The sequence below is a fragment of the Bos taurus genome, chromosome 11 (assembly GCF_002263795.3).
Source record: "Bos taurus isolate L1 Dominette 01449 registration number 42190680 breed Hereford chromosome 11, ARS-UCD2.0, whole genome shotgun sequence".
Taxonomy (NCBI): Eukaryota; Metazoa; Chordata; class Mammalia; order Artiodactyla; family Bovidae; genus Bos; species Bos taurus.
In genome coordinates this window covers 1,066,088-1,088,334 of record NC_037338.1, presented here as the reverse complement: position 1 = coordinate 1,088,334, position 22,247 = coordinate 1,066,088, and the positions used below count along the sequence as shown (strand labels likewise).

Genomic DNA, 22,247 nt, shown 5'->3' with positions numbered 1-22,247 from the left:
CTCTGGGAGATAGTGGAGGACAGGGAAGCCTGGCATGGTGCAGTCCAAAGGGTTGCAAAGAGTCACAGAGTCAGATGTGACTTAGTGAGTGAACAGCAGAGCTTCCAGTGAATCTTCTGCAAAAACCTAGCTGCCCTTCCCTGATCACAGCTGTCTTCAGGAGGTTTAACATCAGCCATTTCCTACCCTTGCTGGCGTGACCTCTCCAGGGCTGCAGCCTCTTCCTGGGCACCAGGGACCCATTTGCAGCCTAAACTATCAATACACTGGAGTTCTGTTTATCCTGCACCCAGGAGGTAGTCACCAAGGACTTACAGAAAAACTAGGAAGCTCAGGCCTTGCTTATCAACATGTGGGACTCCACGGACTATAGCCTGCCAGACTCCTCTGTCCATGGGATTCTCCAGGCAAGAACACTGGAGTGGGTTGCCATTTCCTCCTCCAGGGCATCTTCCCAACCCAAGGACTGAACTCTCATCTCCTGTTTCTCTTGCACTGCAAGCAGATTCATCACCACTGAGCCACTGGGGGAAGCCCGTCAACCAGTGTTACCTACCGTCAATCCTTTCAAATCTCCAGAGACCCGCAGGCAGCATCTGGCATGGTGTGTGCGTGCTCAGTCTCGTCTGATTCTTTGTGACCCCATGGACTATAACCTGCCAGGCTTCTCTGTCCATGGGATTTTCCAGGCAAGAAATACAGGAATGCGTTGCCATTCTCTTCTCCAGGGCATCTTCCCCGCCCAGGGATGGAGCTCACATCTCTTGTGTCTCCTGCATTGACAGGTGGATTCTTTACTCCTTGCGCCACCTGGGAAGCCCCCAGCAATAGGCGTGTTTCCTAATTTAGAGAGCGACAGGCCTCTCTGTTGGGCTCTGAATCCCCTGCCCGCAGCGCTCTCATTCTACAGGGTCTGTCCTGGGTTTGCACAAGGAACCAGAGAACTAACTTCGAGGTGAGCGTGGCCTTATGTTTTGCTGCTGTTTCTGTGTGTGCCAGTTCCTGTTCCAGCAAAGATCCTTCCAAAGGTGACTCAGCCCATGTGCCAAGACCATATTTAGCCCTCCCCGCTGGCTCTCATACCTGTCAGACCAGTGCTGGCAGCGTACTGCCCTGGGGACACCTGTGACAGCCAAAGCCTCCTGGAGGAGACCAGCGGGCAAGTGGGGTCACGCACCAGGATCCCAGAAAGGGTCTCTTCTGTGGGCTCGCCCATCACTTCTCTACTCCGCTTTCTCCTTCCCAGGATCAGCTGGAGAGTGATCCAAGTATTCTCAGTCCTCAATGGCTCGGCTAAGATAGAACTGTTGCCCAGCAGCTGTTCTGAAGAAAATTTGTATCTTCAGATTTTATAAGATGAGACTTGAATAAAAGTGTTCTGTGATCAAAGACATTGGGAGAACATTCAACAGAGGTTCATCATTGTTTTTTTCTTTTTAAATGCATCCGTTCTTTAAAAATAATCTTATTGATTGATTTCTTCATTGCTGCGCTCGGGGTTTCTCTAGTCGCAATGAGCGGGGGCTACTCTGCGTTGCAGTGCGCGAGCTTCTCACTGTGGTGGCTTCTCTTGTTGCAGAGCACGGCCTTCGGGAGCTGTGCCTCCTGGACTCTGGAGCACAGGCTCAGTAGTTGTGGTGCATGGGCTTAATTGCTTTGAGGTATGTGGGATCTTCCCAGACCCGGGATGGAAGCTGCACTGGAAGGCAGATTCTTTACCACTGAGCCTCCAGGGAAGCCCCCTTTCTCGTGTTTCTCTATTGCAGGGCTTCTCAGGACCCTTAACGTGTGTGGTTCTCCAAGAGGGTGATGGTTCCCACAGCATTTCTAAAGCTTTTAGAGATCGTAGGTGTCTTTGCTCAAGAAGACTGCTGAGGGGGTGCACAGTGAGAAATGTAGTCCAGGAGCTGTGGTTGCGTGAACCAGCGCCAGACCTGGACCTGCTCACCACGCGGGTCCCTCGCACCCGGGCCCTCTTCCCCGCTCCAGCCAGGCTGACTTCGCTGTAATTGTATTCCCATACGTGTTCTGTCTGGCTCCATAGACTCTAGCCACCCACTTCCGGAATTCCAAGGCCCAAGAAAAGCCGGTGTGTCCCGATATTACCTCTCGGCCCTGGCAGCCATCTCCAGGAATTCCGGAATGAAAAGTACAAAACCCAGTGGCCAGGCTGGCACGGCTGACCACACGTGGGCAGGATCCAGGCTACACTCTTCTTCATCTGCCTCGTGATCCTGGCATGGCCAGGGGACCTGGGGCTCTAGGAATCTGGTCGCCCTGCATTCACACCAGGAAACATTTACAACAGAACAAAATAGTTTTCACAATGGCTCCTAGAAGTCTCACACGGGTGGAACTTCAGCTGCCGCCCCATGATTTCCACTCCTATTTTCTTTGATTCTAAGATGCCATCAATTGTAAGACATGGCATTGTTTTGGGAACAGCTTTTTTTTTTTTTGTCTGTGGGAGGAATTTCAAAAAGAAAAAGAAACACCCCGTGCAATGTACCAACTAATTGTAAGACATATCCTGAATCCAGAATAATTAAAATGTGAACAACTGTGTGCCTTGGAATTAAGGAAATAGACTCTTTCTGTGGGTCAGAGTTCGCTTCCTTTTCCATCACTGCTGAGGAAGCTGAGACGCTGGCTCCAAGGGAGAGAGCAGAAGGCTGAGTGCTGGGCAGGTGTCTGACCTCAGTAAAGGATCGCTGACCCTCCATATGCTGCCACGCTCTGTGCTCAGTGAGATGAGGGTGGGCAAAGCCTGCCCTGTCTATACTGTCCAGCAGACCACCACTGGATCCTGTCCAGAGGCGACACGTCCCCTACAGCTTCCAGGAGGAGAAGCAGTGGTGTGTAACTCCTGGAGACATAGCAAGACAGTAGAAGAATGTGTGAAGCCAGTTCCAGACTGTGCAATGGAGATCACCCTTTTGTTCTGCAATGATGGGAAAATCACTAATAATAAAGATAAAATTAAAACAAATTTACCAGGAGGATTTTGGAGTAACTCTGAGCTGACAATGGTCCTCCAGTGGGTCCACATCACAGGCAGACACACCTCTGCTCCATCTCTAGTGAGATCACTTCTCACAAACACTCTCTCATATTCCTGATGAGGGGCAGGTTCTCGGGTACTTCCCAGCGGCCCTGGGCAGTAAGGATCACAATGGAGGGACGTCCAAGGGCAGGAGCAGGCCTGGGTGGAGTGACCAGTTGCCTAGGTAAATGCCAGAGGGTGAGAGTCTTCACAGAGGTGGTGATGTTTGAAGTGATTCTTTAAAAATAGGCACGGTGCAGGGCTGGGGGTTGTAACCACAACAACCGAGGCTGGAGGCAAGCTGGGGACCAGTGAGAAGTCTGCTGCTTAGACCAGCGGGCTGGAAGGATGTGTGGTGGGAGATGCAGGGGGTCGGAGCTGGGCTGGTCTGTGGAGGGAGTTTGGACTTGGAATTTGTCCCGTTGATACGCATCGCCTTCTTGCTGACTGATCTCTATATCTTTTGCTTAGTCGATCAGTTGTGTCCAACTCTTTGCAACCCCATGGACTGTAGCCCACCAGGCTCTTCTGTCCATGGGGATTCTCCAGGCAAGAATACTGGAGTAGGTTGCCATGCCCACCTCCAGGGGATTTTCCCAACCCAGGGATAGAACCCAGGTCTCCTGCGTTGCAGGTCGATTCTTTACCATCTGAGCCATTAGAGAAGCCTTTTCTATATCTTATTTTCAACAAATCAGCTGAAGACAACCTGGTGGTTCAGACGGTAGAGTCTGCCTGCAACGCGGGAGACTTTCCCAGGGACTTCAGTCCCTGGGTCAGGAGGATCTCCTGGAGAAGGGCCTGGCAAACCATTCCAGTATTCTTGCCTGGGAAATCCCAAGAATGAAGGATCCTGGTGGGCTCCAGTTGTCCATGGAGTCACAGAGTCAGACATGACTGAGTGACTAACACTTTCCTTCTTTCAGCCACACTGTGTGGGACCTTAGCTCCCCAACCAGGGATGAAACCTGTGTTCCCAGCATTGGAAGTCTTAACCACTGGGCCAGCAGGGAAACCCCAGCTGAAGATGCCTTGAATGCTGCCATGGCTGCTGCGAGCGTCTGTGCTGCCCCCAGATACTTTGTTGTTCCATGGATCACTGACCTGGAGGCAGATTTCCAAGTGGACCAGCACACACACTTTCCTTCTGGGGCACCTGGCTGTTCCTACTTCTGGAATGTTCTTCTCACAGGCAGGGACATGGCTCAGCACTCAGCTCATTCAGGTCCAAGCTTCCTTCCTGAATCTCTTACCCCTCCTTTTCCCTCCAGCTCGCATGGTCATTTTGCAGGGCACTCTGCGTGTGCGTGTTTGTTTTGTATCTGTGTCTCTTCTAGACTATGAGCTCTGTCTTGGCTTCATGCTCAGAACACAGCCTGACACTTAGCAGATGCTCCGTGTTTATTGTTGTTGAATTAGGTTGTTTTCAGAGTTCCTCTGTGTTTATTATTTTGTCAGATTCTTAATACTTTTTCTGCTTTATAAATGGGGAAAACATCTAAAAGAAGCTAAAGGAAGTATCCAAGATAGTGTGGGGGCTGGGAAGGGGGCGGGGCACAGAGCCCCTTGCTCTCCCCTTACAACGACGTTGACCTTCAGAATGACACACTCTTGACGCCCACTCTGCCCTGGCCTGGGAGCCCCGTATTCTTGGAACTTAATGGTCTCCTTCTCTAGACAGGAGAGCTGAAGGCTCCTCTGATGGGCCTTAGGTTGACACCCACTGTGGGATTCCAGCCCTGGGTGAACAAGACCTGAATGTGAAGTCTGTGGCGCAGGATGTGGGCATGGGGATAGAGCACGGACAGCCAAAGAGACTTCCCGTGGGAGAGGCTAACTCCAGACCCACCTACAATTCATAACTTCTTAAAGGTCTCTCCAGCCAGGAGCAAGGGTCCAGGTGACTCATCCATGGGCAGGGTTATAGGAAGCAAGTCAAGCATAAGGAAAGGACGAGGACTGAAAACCCCCTTCTCCAGCTGGGCTGCTCCCCCTTCCTAGATCTTGGGAGAACTGGCCAAGAGAGCCCCCAGGCCCTGGACCCCGCCTACCCTGGCCCATCTGCCACCTGTACCTGAGCAGGGACCAGGACCGTCAGGTCCTGAAGCGACTCCTCTGAGAGCCTCCCATGGTGTGGGGATATGGATTTGCTCAAACCCCCACTGAGACCCCCTGAATGCAGTCTCAGGCTGGCCAGGATGAGAAGTGGTTCTGCAGGGTGATCTCTACCACTGTGTCAGGGGTACCCCGTCTCCCAGAGACCTAGGTGGAGCACCCTGACTCCAGTGTGCCTCAGGCATTACAGATACAATCTCTCAGTTAAGATGATTTGGAAATTGAGGCTCCTGAAGGTCGAATATTAGTTGCTTCTGACTCTTTGTGAGCCCATATACTGTAGCCTGCCAGGCTCCTCTGTCCCTGGAGTCCTCCAGGCAAGAATACTGGAGTGAGTAGCCATTCCCTTCTCCAGGGGATCTTCCTGATCCAGGGATCAAACCCAGGTCTCCTGCAGCGTAAGCAGATTCTTTACCATCTGAGCCACCGGGGAAGCCCAAATGACTGGAGAGTCAGAGTAGCTCCACTGAAATCCTTCATCCTGTAATAGCACACGGGCGGTGGCATTCTGACCAGGTGACTCTCTGCTCCTCTCTCACGCAACGCACTGCTTCCTCTGTGGAGCCTGACACTCTAGCCCCAGACTAGTGCGGAGCCTGGTATCCAGTGGGCACTCAAACTGCTTTTCATGGAAGCTCTTTCATTGTCCGTGTTTAAGCACATGGATTCAGACAGAGGCCCGTGGAAGAGAGTGTTCCCTCTGCCCCACAACAGCGCTGTAGACAGCCCCAGTGGTAGGAGGGACTGAAAGTTTCTTGAAAGTAATCCCTTTCTTTGTGATCATTTGAAAACCACACAGCGAAATGGGAGTGGGCTTTTAAACCATGAAAGTAGACACCGGGCCCAGACCTGGATTCAGAGGGAAGCAGAGATGTACAATAGCGGGCCTTTCTCTTTCTTCTCCTTTTGTTTTCAGAGAAACAATTAGGGGTCCTGTGGTTGGCAAGCTCCAAGATGGCCCCAATGATCCAACCTTCCGTGTATCTACGCCTTTGAGTGTGGGGTGGACTAAATGACTTGCTTCTAATTCTAATGAGTAGAAGAGATCAGATCAGATCAGATCAGTCGCGAGAGGGCACAAGTGATTTTATCTCTCTTTCTGTTAATATTTATTTATGTATTAGGCGCGGCAGGTAGGATCCTCGATCTTCATTGCAGTGTGCAGGATCTTTAGTTGTGGCTTGCAAACTCTTAGTTGCGGCATGTGGGGTCTAGTTCCCTGACCAGGGATCAATCCTGGGCCCCCTGCCTTGGGAGCTTGGAGTCTTAGCCACTGGACCACCAGGAAGGTGCCATTACGCCACTTCTGATATCGGGCTATGAAAATACTGTGGTTTTCATCTTTGGCGCTCTCTCACCCTCTCTGGGGTCACACAGCCTAGGGTTCGCCAGCCACAATGTCATGAGGCTGCCTGCGGAGACGCCCAGGTGGTGAGGGTTGGAGGCCCAGCAACAACCACGGAAGTGAGATTGCAAACACTCCCACACCTGCTTTTTATGGAATGCTTCCTTGGACCAGGCGGTGGCCTGGAGCTCCACCGCCCTTGTGTGCCTGGAAGGCTCCATTCTCCTTTATTACGAGCCAGCTTCTTTCTTTCCAGACTCAAAGCAGTTTATTGAGATCATCAGCTGCTGCTGCTGCTGCTGCTAAGTCACTTCAGTCGTGTCCGACTCTGTGCAACCCCATAGATGGCAGCCCACCAGGCTCCCCCGTCCCTGGGATTCCCCAGGCAAGAACACTGGAGTGGGTTGCCATTTCCTTCTCCAATGCATGAAAGTGAAAAGTGAAAGTGAAGTCGCTCAGTTGTGCCCAACTCTGTGCGACCCCATGGACTGCAGCCCACCAGGCTCCTCCACCCATGGGATTTTCCAGGCAAGAGTACTGGAGTGGGGTGCCATTGCCTTCTCCAGCTTTATGCTCCAAATATTCCTGGGATTTCTGCTGAGTCATGACTCTGGGTTCCTTTGCTGGAGCAAAGCCCCAGAGCTGGTCCTGAGAGTGGCAGGGGCAGAATGAAGAACCTTGTGGTTCAGACCCTGGCTGGGCTGGCCCTCTGGGGTTTATTTCATGTCCACCTTTTAATCAGGCTTCCCCAGTGGCTCAGAGGTAAAGCATCCTCTGGCAGCACAGGAGACGCAAGAGACACTAGTTTGATCTCTGGGTCTGAGAGATCCCCTGGAGGAGGAAATGGCAACCTACTCCAGTGTTCTTGCTGGGAAAATCCCATGGACGGAGGAGCCTGGTGGCTACAGTCCATAGGGTCAAAAGAGTCGGACACAACTGAGCGACTAAACACACACACACACACACAACTCTCATACACACACACGTGCCTTTTAATCAATATCAACAAGGCCATGATGACAGACGACAGGGGCCAAGAGACTGGGCTTCACTGAAGGTGCCTGTTCCGTCTATGGTCCATCCTTTCCTCCTTCCCAGGTCTGACCTGAATGTGGCTCCATCTTTATCCAGGAGACCTGCTGCTCACAAAACAGATATAATTCACTGCATTTGTGTGTCTTACAAGGAAAAATATTAACAAGTGGCCAATTGAGTTAGATGTTTTTCTAGCCCATCCTAGCCCTGATGGAGAAACAGCTGGCTCTGGCTGGCTTCATATCACCACAGAGAGAAAACAACATCCTTAAAGAAAATGCCTCTGATTATTCTAAAAGGTCTCCTCCTCTACATGCAGAGGGTGGGGAGGAACGTAGCACTGAGTTTGTTCCAATCTGCGTGAAACCCTCTGGGGTGCCATCTGCCAGAACCCCTGGGTCCTAAGAATAGTCCCTGGGACCTGTAACCCCAGTGGAAAATCTCAGTCTTATTTCCTGCTGCCCCCAGGGTCCTTTTCTCATTTCTCAGCCCCGTTTAAGAAACAGGTTGAAAACCTGAGGGTTTTCAGTGCTGAGGTCATAAGGGTCAACCCACATGAGTGAGTCAATTCTTTTCCTGTCAATAGGTCTCTTGGAGGGGAACTTAACCCTCTGGAAGGGACATGGGCCAGGCCCCTCTCTGGAGAAAAGCACCACCAAGCTGTATAGTCATTAATTTCCACAGCCCCCAAGGCCTTGTGCATGGCCCCCTGCACTGGCCCTGTTGAGCTGAACAGACCTCTCCTTTGCCCTCTTATCTATGTGGGGTCACATAGATATGGTATTTTGTCTCTATCAAAATGGAGTAAACAAAATATTGACTAAAAGAAAGCCCTGGATTCACCTGTCTGATTCACGCATGATTTTCCCAATGGTCTTGAGATCCAGAACCCAAGGTTCTCATTTATGGACTGTGAAGGGTCTTGAATGCTAAGTTCTGGTGTCCCTATAGTGGGAACTCTAGACAGAGACACAAACATGTCTTTGATTTTATTTATTTAGTTTAATTTTTGGCCATGCTGGGTCTTTGTCGCTGTGTGTGGGCTTCCTCTAGTTGCACTATGAGGGCTTCTCATTGCAGTTGTTTCTCTTGTTGCGGAGCGCGGGCTCTAGGTGCCTGGGCTTCAGTAGTTGCATCATGCAGGCCTCAGCAGTTCTGGTGTGAGGGCCCAGTCACTCTGCAGCATGTGGAATCTGCCCGGACCAGGGAGCGAACACATGGCCCCTGCATCGGCAGGCGGATTCCCGTCCCCTATTCCACCAGGGAAATCCCAAACATGTCTTTTAGAAAAACAACTCTGGCTTCCTTTTGTCTGAGGCCTGATGTGGGCTGAAAAATTAAGTATCTGGCAAAAGGTGAGGTCATGGGGAGGCCTTCCGAGGTGTTGCTGTGCTCACAGAGGGATTCAACACAGGCCCGAATGAGGCAGGACTCAAGAATTGCTAGATGGTTCTATCAAAGCTTCCTGGTTAAACAAGAAGAGAGGACAGGAGAAAGTGGCCTGTCTGCTTTGGGGAAGCTGAGTTTGAAATCAGGTCAGGAAAGCTGGGTACACTGGAATAACAAATGGCTTAGATGGTAAAGCATCTGCCTGCAATTCAGGAGACGTGGGTTCGATCCCTAGATGGGGAAGATCCCCTGGAGAAGGGAATGGCTACCCACTTGAGTCTTCTTGCTTGGAGAATTCCATGGACAGAGGAGCCTGGAATAACAAAGGCCAGGACTTGGAGGACTCCTGTCCCCATCTCCCCCATCATCCCCAGCCTCCCTCACCCCAGGCTTTCCCCAGGGGTACCCCATCAGCCTTCTCAAGGCTGCCTCTGTTTAGAGCTGCCCTCCAGGGTCTGAGCTGAGTAGGAAACAGCCCGCTCCAGGCAGCCAGTTTTATTTCTTGTTAGCAGTCTGAAAAGGAGGCTATTATTTCACAGCAGAGATAAAAGTTAATCACAGATTAGAATTGCCCTGAAAATATCGATGACATCATTCACCTGAGTCCTGGCCCCAGGGGGAAGTATTCACTTCTGCTGAGTGGCCAGACCAGTTCGGCCAGTTCTCCGCTCTTCAGAACGCTCTTCACCCTTAAACAAAAGGCTGGATTCCTGAATAGAGGGCATTCATAGGCAGTCAGGAGTCACTCTGTAGACCTACTGAGTGCCCTGCTGCCTAGACTTTGGATTGGAGAAGGTCTGTTTACTCTCTGCCCGGCCTTTTCACCGTCCCCCTCCCGCCTCTCTCATTACAACTTTATCTGGAGGCACCATCACCCTGGGGAGACTCCCAAACAGAACACCAGGCACAGAGGAGCAGAGACTGGAGTTACAAAATAAAAGTTCCTGTCCCAAGGCAGGGTGATTTCTCAATTCTGAACCTCGGGTGTGAGATGAGGGGACTTTATCCCTTTGGGCCTCCTGAGAATAGGATAAAATTCAAGCTGTGTATATATGTCAATGAAATTCTGCCCCCACCCCCCACCCCGTGACCACAAGTCCATTCTCTGCTCCTTCCCCTCTACTCCTGCCCCAGCAAATAGGCTCATCAGTACCATTTTTCTATATTCCATATACATGCATTCCTCTAAATATGGTTTTCCTCTTTCTGACTTCGCTCTCTGTGACAGGCTCTAGGTTCATCCACATCATTTCAGCCAGCGGGAAGCTGCTGTGCAGCACAGGGAGCTCAGCTGGGTGCTCTGTGATGACCTGGGGGGGTAGGGAGGCTCAAGAGAGAGGGGATCTATGTATACGTACAGCTGATTCATGATGTTGTACGCAGAAACTAACGCAACATTGTAAAGCAATTATACTGCAATTAAAAAATAAAAACATCAAGCTGTGTTTGAAATAAAATGTTGTTATTATTGTTCATTCTGAAGTGTTCAGCCAATCTGTAGTGCCTCCTCGGCAGCCAACCACAGAGGGGAAGGCAGGATACTCTCATGATCCTGGATCCCCCAGCCTGCTAGGCTCTGGCACCATGAACCGTGACCTCTTGAGCTAGAAGATTCTGATCATATGTGAAAGTCCTGAGTTCAGTTGGCTACAATGCACAGGGTGGAGACATTCCCCAATCCCACTCCAGCTTTGGTTGAGACAGGACTAGATGGCTGGGTGGCAGGCTGGGCTCCCCTGAGCACTGGTGGGGCTGAGAAACCAGGTTCTCACAGAGAGGCCAGAGTGTAATCAAGCCCAGGGGAATGGAGGGGGCACAGACGCTTCAAGGCTTCCCAGGCGGCTCAGTGGTAAAGAATCCACCTGCCAATGCAGGAGACAGAAGATGTGGGTTGGATTCCTAGCTTGGGAAGATCCACTGGGGGAGGAAATGGCACCCCACTCCAGTATTCTTGCCTGGAGAATCCCGTGGACAGAGGAGCCTGGAGGGCTACAGTCCATAGGGTCGCAAAGAGTCGGACATGCCTTAGTGACCAAACAACATCTGTAATGGAACATTAATGGTAGAATGGTGATCAGAGGGTCTTAAATTTGGAGTCCATCCTTCTCAGCACCCTGGAACAGCCAAGACCCCTGCGGGCTGCCAGGCACAGAGCTGAGAGGGGCTGGGCCTCCCTCTTAAGAGTCCTGTTTGGGTCCAGCTCTGGTCTTTGCTGCTCTTTAGTTGCCAAGGAGCTCATACTTTAGAGATTAAGTGCTCCCTACATGTTGGCAAACTAATACTTCTCATGGCTTGGGTTTCATCTTCAGATGATTTTCTTCTTTATTTTCTTTATAAAATTCATATAAGAATAAGCCCTCCCTGGAAGTATTAAAAATTTGCACTGTCGAGATAAAACAAAGGTCTCTCTGGACCCTCCCATCTTATGAACTGGCTGCTCATCTTTTTATCTATTTTTCCATTGGGTTGTTGGTCTTGGTCTTTTTTCCTACAGATTGATAGTAGTTTTTAACAAAGTCTGGATAATAATCCAGCTTTTATGTGTATGTGTATCCATTTCTGCATATACATAAATATATCTGTATATGTATACACACATACGCCTAAATACATGTACACACACATATTATGGGCTTCCCTGGTGGCTCAGTGGTAAAGAATCTGCCTGTAGTACAGGAGACGCAGGAGATGTATATTTGATTTCTGAGTTGGAAAGATCTGGAGGAGGCAATGGCAACCCATTCCAGTATTCTTGCCTGGAGAATCCCGTAGACAGAGGAACCCGGCAGGCTACAGTCTCAGAGGTATCAAAGAGTCAGACATGACTGAAGCAACTGAACTCACATGCACACATATCTATATATATATATATTACAAAATACCTCCTCCAACTTTGTTGTTTGTCTTTATCTCAGCTTCTAGTGATTCCTGATTCTGAATCAGAAGTTCCACATTTTGATAAAGGCTGACATCACTCTTTCTGTTTGCCTTTGTGATTTGTGTTTGCTTGAGGCCGTGCCCACTCCAACTCCAAGGTCATAACCATGTTGTCCTATCTTTTCTCCTTCTACTTTGGTCTTTCTTCAGTGGATAGCCAGTTCACCCAGCATGTCTCCCAGCGATGAGAAAAGCCCTCTTGGCCCCAGATCCCACATGTCTCTCTTCAGGGTTGTTTTTGCTATGGGGAGTCAGGAGCTTCTTCCCAAATTCCTGGAAGAGTGTACTCTTTGCTGCTTGCTTTGGGGCCTGCCCTTCCCTGCCAAGGTAGAGAGTGGAGAGCAACCTGAATCATTTCAGAGGTTGACCTTTGAACCAAGTTTTACTTTATCTCCAGTCACTATTTGCTAATTCATTTGAGAGTTTTTGCCAAAGATTAACATCTGAAGTACCCCTTTCTGGTTTACACAGTCTGCTCCTTGGAAAACGAGGAGGGCATTTGCCCACTCTGTTTATCCAGCATTTCTGAGAGTGACTGTTTTCCACATGAGTTTTCATTTCCCCAAGGGAAATATCCACCAGCAGAAAAAGTGACAACTCTTCTTGCAGTGGAGACAGGCCACAGAAAACAAACTCAGCCTCAACAGTGACTTGAAAACATGGTCCCAAGACTCAGTTCACAAGCCATGTTATTTCTCCTCTTGTAAGTTTCATATATGTGGGACTCACAGTTAATTTGGAAGGGAACACGGATCCTGCTTCCCAGGTGGCACTAGTGGTAAAGAATCCACCTACTGGACACGGGGGTGGGGTGGGGGGTGGGCGGAGGGAGGGAAGGAGGAGGTGGGGGAGATGTATGGAGAGAGTAACATGGAAACTTACAATTCCATATGTAAAATAGATAACCAAATGGGCATTTGCTGTATGACTCAGGGAAGTCAAACAGTGGCTCTGTAACAACCTAGAGGAGTGGGGTGGGGAGGCAGATGGGAGGAAAGTTCAAGAGGGAGGGGACATATGTATACCTATGGCTGATTCTTCTTGATTTTGACAGAAAGCAACAAAAGTCTGTAAAGCAATTATCTTTCAATTTAAAAACTAAATTAATTAAAAAAAAAAAAACTGCTACCAGTGTAGGAGCACAGGAGGTGTGAAGCAAACAGCAACCAACTCCAGTACTCTTGCCTGGAGAATCCCATGGACAGAGGAGCCTGGCAGACTACAGTCCATGATGTCGCAGTCGGACACAACTGAGCATCTGAGCATTCCCAGCATGGATCCTGCGTCCAACTCTCCTGGTTGGGGGTGAAACCAAGCAGGACTCTCTGTGGCTCCTAGGTATGAATGCTTTCTGTGTCCCCCATTTCTTGTTTGTGGGGAATAGACTCCAGCCTCCAAGAGCTTCCCTGAGTTCCAAAGGGCAGGTTCAAACAGTTGCTTGTCAGAGAGGGTAGGGAAAGCAAAGATAAGGGAGGAGCTGCCAATAAACAATAGCACAGTCTTGGTGCAGGATCCTGGCTCGGCCTCAAGGAATACACATAATAATGTCTTTGGTTCCTGTAGTTAAAGCTATGGTTTTCCAGTAGTCATGTACGTATGTGAGAGTTGGACCATAAAGAAGGCTGAGTGCCAAAGAATTGATGCTTTCCAACTGTGGCGCTGGAGAAGACTCTTGAGAGTCCCTTGGACAGCAAGGAGATTAAACCAGTCAATCCTAAAGAAAATCAACCCTGAATATTCTTCGGAAGGACTGATGCTGAAGCTGAATCTCCAATTTGGCCACCTGAGGCAAAGAGCCCACTCATTGGAAAAAAACCTGATGCTGGGAAAGACTGAAGGGAGGAGGAGAAGGGGACAACAGAGGGCAAGATGGATAGTGAAGGACAAGGGAAGCCTGGCTTACTGCAGTCCCTGGGGTCACAAAGAGTCAGACACGACTGAGTGACTGAACAACAACAACAGAACTAAAAACCCCAAGAAATGCAAGTTGTTAACTACTCGATGAAGCATTCTTCATTCCTGGAGAACCAGAGGTCAGGAGACCTCCTGAGGCCAGACTAAAGGAATGCAGGGCCTGCACACACCCTGCTCCTTATCAGCACCCTACCCTTGAACCATTGCAATTAAACTCACCAAATCCCAGCCGGGGTTGGGACAAACAGTTTCTCAGGACTTTGCCTGGCAAAGCAATAAAGCTTTTCTGTGTGTGTATGCTAAGTCACTTCAGTGGTATCTGACACTTTGTGACGCTATGGACTGTGGCCCTCCAGGTTCCTCTGACCATGGGATTCTGCAGGCAGGAATACTGGAGCAGGTTGTCATGCCTTCTCCAGGGGGATCTTCCCGACACAGGCATCGAACCTGAGTCTCTTATGCCTCTGGCATTGGGAGGCAGGTTCTTTACCACTAGTGCCACCTGGGCAGCCTACTGCCCCTGAAGTCGCCAAGATTCAGTCTGGCACCGGTACACTGAGGCTGAGTTTCCGGCATCAGGGGTACTTGCGCTGTGCTCGGATAGGCCAGTGGCGCATCTTTCTCCCAATCTTGATCATTTTTATGACTAACTTTCCTTCTCCTCCTGGTTTTACCACAAAAAGCAAAGAGACCCAAGTGCTTCAGAAAAATACACAAAATGGAAAATCCACTCACTGATCATGATGAGTTAATTATAGGTCTGCAATGTGAAGTGGAAATGTTAAGATGTGACACAGATCTTGATATGGAAGTGGAAGAAACACTGCCTCCTCCTTAGGGTTCATGTCTCCCTTGAATGTGAAGACCAGCCCCCTCTGAAATGACGTGCCATTGCATCTTTTGTGTGTGTGTGCGCTAAGTTGCTTCAGTTATGTCCAACTCTTTGTAACCTTATGGACTGTAGCCCAGCAAGCTCTTCTGTCCCTGGGATTCTCCAATCAAGAATACTGGAGTGGGTAGCCATTCCCTTCTCCAGGGGATCTTCCCAACCCAGGGATCAAATCCAGGTCTCCTGCACTGCAGGCAGATTCTTTACCATCTGAGCCAATTCTCCTCATGTAAAACTCCAGGAGCAGGTCTCCTGTTCCCCTAAGGAGTCATGTGGTGAAATGAACAACGGTAGGTGGGATCAGAGGCCAGAGATGAGAACCCCCGGCTCTGCCTCTCATTCTTGGGGCCCCTTGAGCGAACCCCATTCCTCTCTGGACTGCAGTTTTCCAGTCTGCATAGTGGAGAGGACTCCATCTAGAAAAGCACTGCCAACCAAAACAGAGGTAGCTGTCGGTGCGCTTCATGTTTGGCACCTCAGGGCCTTTGTTCTCTGGTACACACAGACTCACATCTGGCTCCCTCATGACCTTCTGGTCTCGAGGAGCTTCCCCATATACAGTAATACTAACCACACCTCCCAAGTTTTGCCTTTTTTAAAGTTTCTTTTTCGGGGGTGGGGGGCAGGGGGTGTGGACCATTTTTAAATTGAATACACCTGAATTTTAAAATGAGTGAATTTCTAAATCATTGAATTTGTTGCACTATTGCTTGTGGTTTAGATATGCTCTGGTTTCCAGCCAAGGAGTACGCGGGGTCTTAGCTCCCCAACCAGGACTTGAGCCGTCACCCCCTGCCCTGAAAGGCCAAGTCGTAACCACCAGACCACCAGAGAAGCCCCAAATTTTGCTTTTTAAAAGACGCAAGTCTAGGGATTTAAAATCGTAAAACTTTTATAAATTGGATGAAGGTGGTTAAAAGGTATGAACTTCCAGTTCTAAGAAAAACAATCCGAGGGATGTCAGGTACAATATAATGAACACTGCTGTTTGCTATATAAGAACAACTTATATTTATATATAAGTTGTAAAGAGGGTAAATCCTAGGTTCTTCTCATAAGAAAAAATTTTTTTCTTTTAGTTTGTAGTATGAGGTGTTGGATGTTCACTAGAGTTATGATGGTCATCATTTCACGAAGTACATAAGTTAAATCATGATGCTGGGACTTCCATGGTGGTACAGTGGATAAGAATCCACCTGTCAACTGAGGCATCAGGGGTTCAATCCCTGGTCCAAGAAGATCCCGCATGCCGTGGAGCAATTAAGCCCGCGTGCCACAACTACTCCGCCCGAGTGCCGCAACTACTAACCCCGGGCGCCTGGAGCCCGTGCTCTGCGGTGAGAGACGCCGCCGCGGTGAGACGCGCAGGCACTGCAGCAAAGGGTGGCCTCCCCGCCGCAGCTGGAGAAAGCCTGAGCAGCGACACGATCCAGCACAGCCCCAACTCACACACAGAAATAAAAGAAGTTTACGGAAGTCACGATACTGGACACCATTGATACACACAGTGCTGGGTGTCGGTTATACCTCAAAACTGGCAGAAAAAAAGGGGCGGGGGAGAAGTTTGATACGTTTCATGAGATTAAACCCGACTTTCGGATAGAATTGTCTGTCAAGGTTTCCAGTTTTCTAAAACGGTGTGTGGGGAAAGTGGTACCTCGCACGTGGGCCCAGAGGGTCCACAGGCAGGGCTGAGGGAGGAGCAGACAGGCGCCAGCTGCATTCACTACCCGACACCCGCCTCACACAGGGAAGGCCTGGCCTGTGAGCCGCGCTGCCTGCGCTCTGGGTGCTCTATCTAGGGCAGGTCTCGTCACCTCAGGAAACCTAACCTGGTGTGCAGTCTAGCAAGACTGTCAGAACTGCCAGAGCTGAGCCTGCCTTTTTTTTGTGGGGTTGTGGTGAGCAGAACTGCTGATTGTGTGGAGCCTTGGTTTTTCCTTTATATTTTAAATTTTTATACAGTTTTATTGACTATGCCAAAGCCTTTGACTGTGTGGATCATAAGAAACTGTGGAAAATTCTTCAAGAGATGGGAATACCAGACTACCTGACCTGCCTCTTGAGAAACCTATATGCAGGTCAGGAAGCAACAGTTAGAACTGGACATGGAACAACAGACTGGTTCCAAATAGGAAAAGGAGTACATCAAGGCTGTATATGGTCACCCTGCTTATTTAACTTATATGCAGAGTACATCATGAGAAACGCTGGGCTGGAAGAACCACAAGCTGGATCAACATTGCCGGGAGAAATATCAATAATCTCAGATATGCAGATGACACCACCCTTATGGCAGAAAGTGAAGAGGAACTCAAAAGGCTCTTGATGAAAGTGAAAGTGGAGAGTGAAAATGTTGGCTTAAAGATCAACATTCATGAAACGAAGATCATGGCATCCGGTCCCATCCCTTCATGGGAAATAGATGCGGAAACAGTGGAAACAGTGTCAGACTTTATTTTGGGGGGCTCTAAAATCACTGCAGATGGTGATTGCAGCCATGAAATTAAAAGACGCCTACTCCTTGGAAGGAAAGTTATGACCAACCTAGATAGCATATTGAAAAGCAGAGACATTACTTTGCCAACAAAGGTCCGTCTAGTCAAGGCTATGGTTTTTCCTGTGGTCATGTATGGATGTGAGAGTTGGACTGTGAAGAAGGCTGAGCGCCGAAGAATTGATGCTTTTGAACTGCGGTGTTGGAGAAGACTCTTGAGAGTCCCTTGGACTGCAAGGAGATCCACCCAGTCCATTCTGAAGGAGATCAGCCCTGGGGTTTCTTTGAAAGGAATGATGCTAAATCTGAAACTCCAGTACTTTGGCCACCTCATGAGAAGAGTTGACTCCTTGGAAAAGACTCTGATGCTGGGAGGGATTGGGGGCAGAAGGAGAAGGGGATGACAGAGGATGAGATGGCTGGATGGCATCATGGACTCGATGGACGTGAGCTTGAGTGAACTCTGGGAGTTGGTGATGGACAGGGAGGCCTGTCGTGCTGCGATTCATGAGGTCGCAAAGAGTCGGACACGACTGCCTGACTGAACTGAACTGAACTGAAAGGTTACTCTCCATTTACTGTTGTTAAAAATTGTGTCTGTGGTCCCCGTGTTGAGCAATGCGTCCTCAGCCTGTCTCACACCCAGGAGTCTGCGCCTCCCTTTCCCCGCTTCTCTCTTGCCCCTCCTCCTCCCCCTCCCCTTCTCTTCTCTGGTAACCACTAGTTTATTCTCCGTATCCGTGAATCTGCTTCTTTTTTGTTACAGTCACTAGTTTGTTGTACTTTTAGATTCCACATATAAGCGATGTCATACAGTATTTGTCTTTCTCTGACTTTTTTTCACTTAGCATAATGCTCTCCTAGTCTATAGCCTTATTTTAAAGGTATTTCTGAGGTGATTTGGAAAACCAGTTCAGGAAACTGGAAACAAGTAACTCCTAGAACCCTGTGTGACTGCTGGGTTCACGTACAGCTTCTAGAGCCAAGAGGGACAGCAGATACAGAGGAGCTGATGAGAGGAGAGTCTTGAGCTGCAGAGACAGGAGAGCCTCTACAGAGAGCAGGGTTGGGGGAGTGTAGAAGTGGGGAAGGGCTCTGCACCCCGCTGTCTGGAGGAGGCTTCTGGAACCCCGAGGCTGTTGCAGTTTCTCTTGCTGAGCCGGTGTTAACAGTGGTTTTTCGTCCTGACGGAGGCCCCCACCAGCTCTCCTCTCCCCTGCCCCAGCCCAGCTCTTCCCCGACCTCAGTGCCTCAGTAGTGACTTCCTTCATCTTCCACCCCAACTTCCTCTCGCTCAGTCTCCCCTCTGGCATTTCCATTTCCCCTGTTCCATGCAACGCATCCTTTTCCTCCCTCCTCCACCCCTACCTAACCTAAGCAACGCCTCCCGAATGTGGGGTCAATCCACAATGGCAGCTACAGAGGACCTGGGCCCCGGTGGAGAATTCCGCTCCATTCGGCCAGGCCAGGAGGTTCACGTCCCTCAGTTCCCCCACGTGCAAGGGTTAATCATGCCCCCTCTCAGGCAATGTTGATCACTAGGAAAGAAGAAACAAACTCACAGACTTAAAGAATGAACTTATGAACCAGAGGGGAAGGCTGGGGTGCGTTTAGGACTGACATGTACACACTGCTATATTTAAGAAAGAAGACAGGTTTGAAATAACCCCTACAGCGCTCTCCAGATGAATCTATGGGATCGTGAATAAAATGTTAAAATAACCCTTTCCCCCTTGCCCTGTCACTGTCTGTAACGGCACATTTTAAGTCGAGGTGTTTCCAGGAGGCCAAGTTCCAGGGAAGTCAAGCATCAAGGGATGGCTTAAAATGCTTAAATAATGCATGTTATCCTTCTAGCACTTTTTGTGACTACATATTTCTGTCTTTAGAAACAGTGCCCAAGGACCAGAGGTTAAGTGTTTTCTTTGGGACCCAGGTCCAATTGAGAGAGTGTCACAATGAATGAAGTAAGTCACACAGAGAAGGAAAAATATCACGACATCCCTTATATGTGGGATCTGAAAAAACATGAGACAAATGAACTTACAAAACAGAAAGAGACACACAGTCTTAGAGAGTGATCTTATGGTTGCCAGAGTAGGGGAGGATGGGGATAAGGTATAGCTAGTTTGGGATGGACATGTGCGTGCTGCTGTATTTGGAACGGATCACCAACAAGGACCACTGTGCAGCACAGGGAGCTCTGCTCAGTGTCATGGGGCAGCCTGGGTGGGAGGGGAGAATGGACACCTGTGTATGTGTGGCTGAGCTGCTCTGCTGTGCGCCTGAACCCATCACAGCATTGTGAATTGTCTCTGTTCTTTAGCCACTAAGTCGTGTCTGGCTCTTCTGTGACCCCATGGACTGTAGCCCGTCAGGCTTCTCTGTCCATGGGATTTTCCAGGTAAGAATACTGGAATGGGTTGCCATTTCCTCCTCCAGGGCATGTTCCTGACCCAAGTATCAAATCCGCATCTCCTGTATTGCAGGCAGATTCTTTACCGCTAAGCCTATATACTCCAGTATAAAATACAAAGCTTGAAAAAAAAAATAAAATGACTAATTCAACAGAAAAAAAAGAAAGAGGCTGGTCAATGATGCACTTCTAGCCTAGCTGATGTTGAGTATTATGCAAACAAGCCCTACCCAGCGTGGCCCCCACAAGCCCTGCCCACTGATCCTGAGTCCTTCACAAGGGCATTCGACGCTGTCAGATTCTATTTGTATTTTGAATCCTTTTCATTCTTTGCCCTGTTTGCCTCTTGCTGCCAGCTGGCAGTTTTTGCCTCTCCCCCAGCCTCTACCCTCTGCCTTGGTGGCTAAGTCCGGGATCCTTAGCTCTGAGCACAGATTGGTGGAGAGAAAGGCCCTGGTTGTGTCTGTATAAAACGCCTGCCATGTTGTGGCTGGCTGTATCCTCCAGATTTAGTTTAGAATAGTCATTTTCGATTTCCTTCAGGAACTGTGCTGCCAGCATGACCAGTTTAGTGGAAGGGTCCAATAAAGCAAGCAATATGATATAATAATAATCATATTATAGTATATGGAGAAGGAAGTGGCAACCCACTCCAGTGTTCCTGCCTGGAGAATCCCAGGGACAGAGGAGCCTGGTGGGCTGCTGTCTGTGGGGTCGCACAGAGTCGGACACGACTGAAGTGACTTGGCAGCAGCAGCAGCAGCAGCATAATCATATTATAATAGGAGGCAACGCAGTTGCCAGTGGCTCAAAGCTTGCTCTGCATGGTTTGCATCTCAGCTTTGCTATTGTGAGCTCTGTGTGGCTTTTCCCATTTTAAATGACTTTATATGAGGAAGAGGGGGCAGAGTGGGGGATGGAACAGAGCCATGTGTCTTAGCTGAGTGCTGTCCAGCCCTCACATCAGGGCCTGACACAGATTAGGGCATCCGTGATGACCCCAGCTTCTATCGGGGGAAGTGTGAAGTGGGGTGATGCCCCCTGAGAAGAAGGGGGCTGGGGAGGCACGGTGCCTTTGTCCTACCACTTATGCAGCCCTAAGTGGGGCTGTTTTGGAGGTGATGCAGTGTTTGAGGGAGTTTCATAACATTCAGGCCACTCTGAGCTAAGAATAATCCTTATCTGTAAAACGGAAATCATAATAGTAGCTATCTGATAGGTTATTGCAGAGATTAAATGAAGCAAAGCCCAGAAAGTGCTGCGAAGAGGGTATGGGACAGGATGAGGGCTCAGCATCACCACAGGGGCTCTTTGCCATCAGGGAGAGTAGTTCCAAAATTATTTTCTCATTCCTTCTTTTAAGATTAATTCATTAATGTATTTATTTTTGGTTGTGCAAGGCCTTGGTCACTGCACACGGACTTTCTCTCGTTGAGGCGAGCGGGGGCTGCCCTGTAGTTGCGACACTCCGACTTCTCATTGCAGCGGCTTCTTTTGTTGCAGAGCTTGGGCTCTGCGTGTGGGCTTCAGTAGTTGTGGTATACAGGCTTCGTTGTCCCATGGTACGTGAAATATTCCCAGACCAGGGATTGAACCTGTGTCCCCTCCATTGGCAGGTGGATTCTTAACCACTAGACACCAGGGAAGTCCCTCATTTCTTTTTCATCAAAGGATGTCCAGATCACCAGCAGGCACAGTGCCTTGGGATTAAGGTCTCTGGGCTGTGTGTTTGCAGCACAGTCTTCTCAGCTGCCTCTTCCTGGTCTTCTTTAGAGAGGCGTCGGGATGAGGCTGAAAGATGGGTATCAGAGAGGCCTTTCATATCCATGGACACTCATCAGTCTTGGGGCAGTGGGGAGACAGCACTTTTTGCTCCCTGCTGGGGAGCAGACCAAGGTTATATTTTCCCAGAGTTCACAGTCAATACCCCCCAGGAACCTATACACCATCCTCCAAAGAGGCCTTTACACCACGGCCCAAAGAGGTAAATTCTCATCAGACCTTGGGAGAAATATTTAGTACCATTCCCTGTATATTAACAGTCTCAAGTCAACATGAGTATTACCTTTAATTTATGGGGGAACCTGGTGGCTTAGATGATAAAGAATCTGCCTACCATGCAGGAGACCTGGGTTCAGTCCCTGGGTTGGGAAGGTCCTCTGGCGAATGGAATGGCTACCCACTCCAGTATTCTTGCCTGGAGAATTCCATGGACAGAGAAGCCTGTTAGGCTATAGTCCATGGGGTCGCAAAGAGTCAGACACAACTGGCTGATTAACACTTTTACTTTTTTCACTGAGTTGAATAGTCTCTGCCTCCTCCACTGGACAGGGCCCTGTTGATGGGGTTGGCATTAAGCTAGCACACTGAATATGCCCACATGCCAGTCCCACTGAAACCCCAAGAGAAGCCTTGACTGGGTATGAAGACCTTGGTCTTACACACTGAAGCTCAGGAGGCATCTGTTGCTAGGTTCTTTTTTGTTTTGACATGAGTCCTTATTACTTTGATCTTAGGCCTAAAATTTGAGGAGGGAAGCAGATCTCTGTCTCTCAGGGAAAACCTGTTGAGAAGTTCTCCTTGGAAGTGAACAGTCAGGAAGATCCCCTGGAGAAGGACATGGTAGCCCACTCCAGTATTCTTGCCTGGAGAGTCCCATGGACAGAG

General features: G+C 49.3%; 1 long non-coding RNA gene across 3 annotated transcripts in view; it reads right to left on the bottom strand.

The window, feature by feature from the left end:
* The window catches only part of LOC132346534 (uncharacterized), a 268,491-nt gene that overhangs the window by 39,165 nt on the left and 207,079 nt on the right, over positions 1–22,247 (bottom strand). Inside the window, exons 9-10 of one of the 3 annotated variants that reach the window (XR_009496353.1) lie at positions 9,527–21,371; positions 8,517–9,240 (exon numbers count right to left, since the gene is read on the bottom strand). The exons of 1 other annotated variant lie outside the window; for it this stretch is intronic. This is a non-coding gene — a long non-coding RNA (uncharacterized lncRNA). Of the gene's footprint in view, positions 1–8,516; positions 9,241–9,526; positions 21,372–22,247 lie in introns of those variants that run through there. One more of the 3 variants, XR_009496352.1, reaches the window with a different exon arrangement.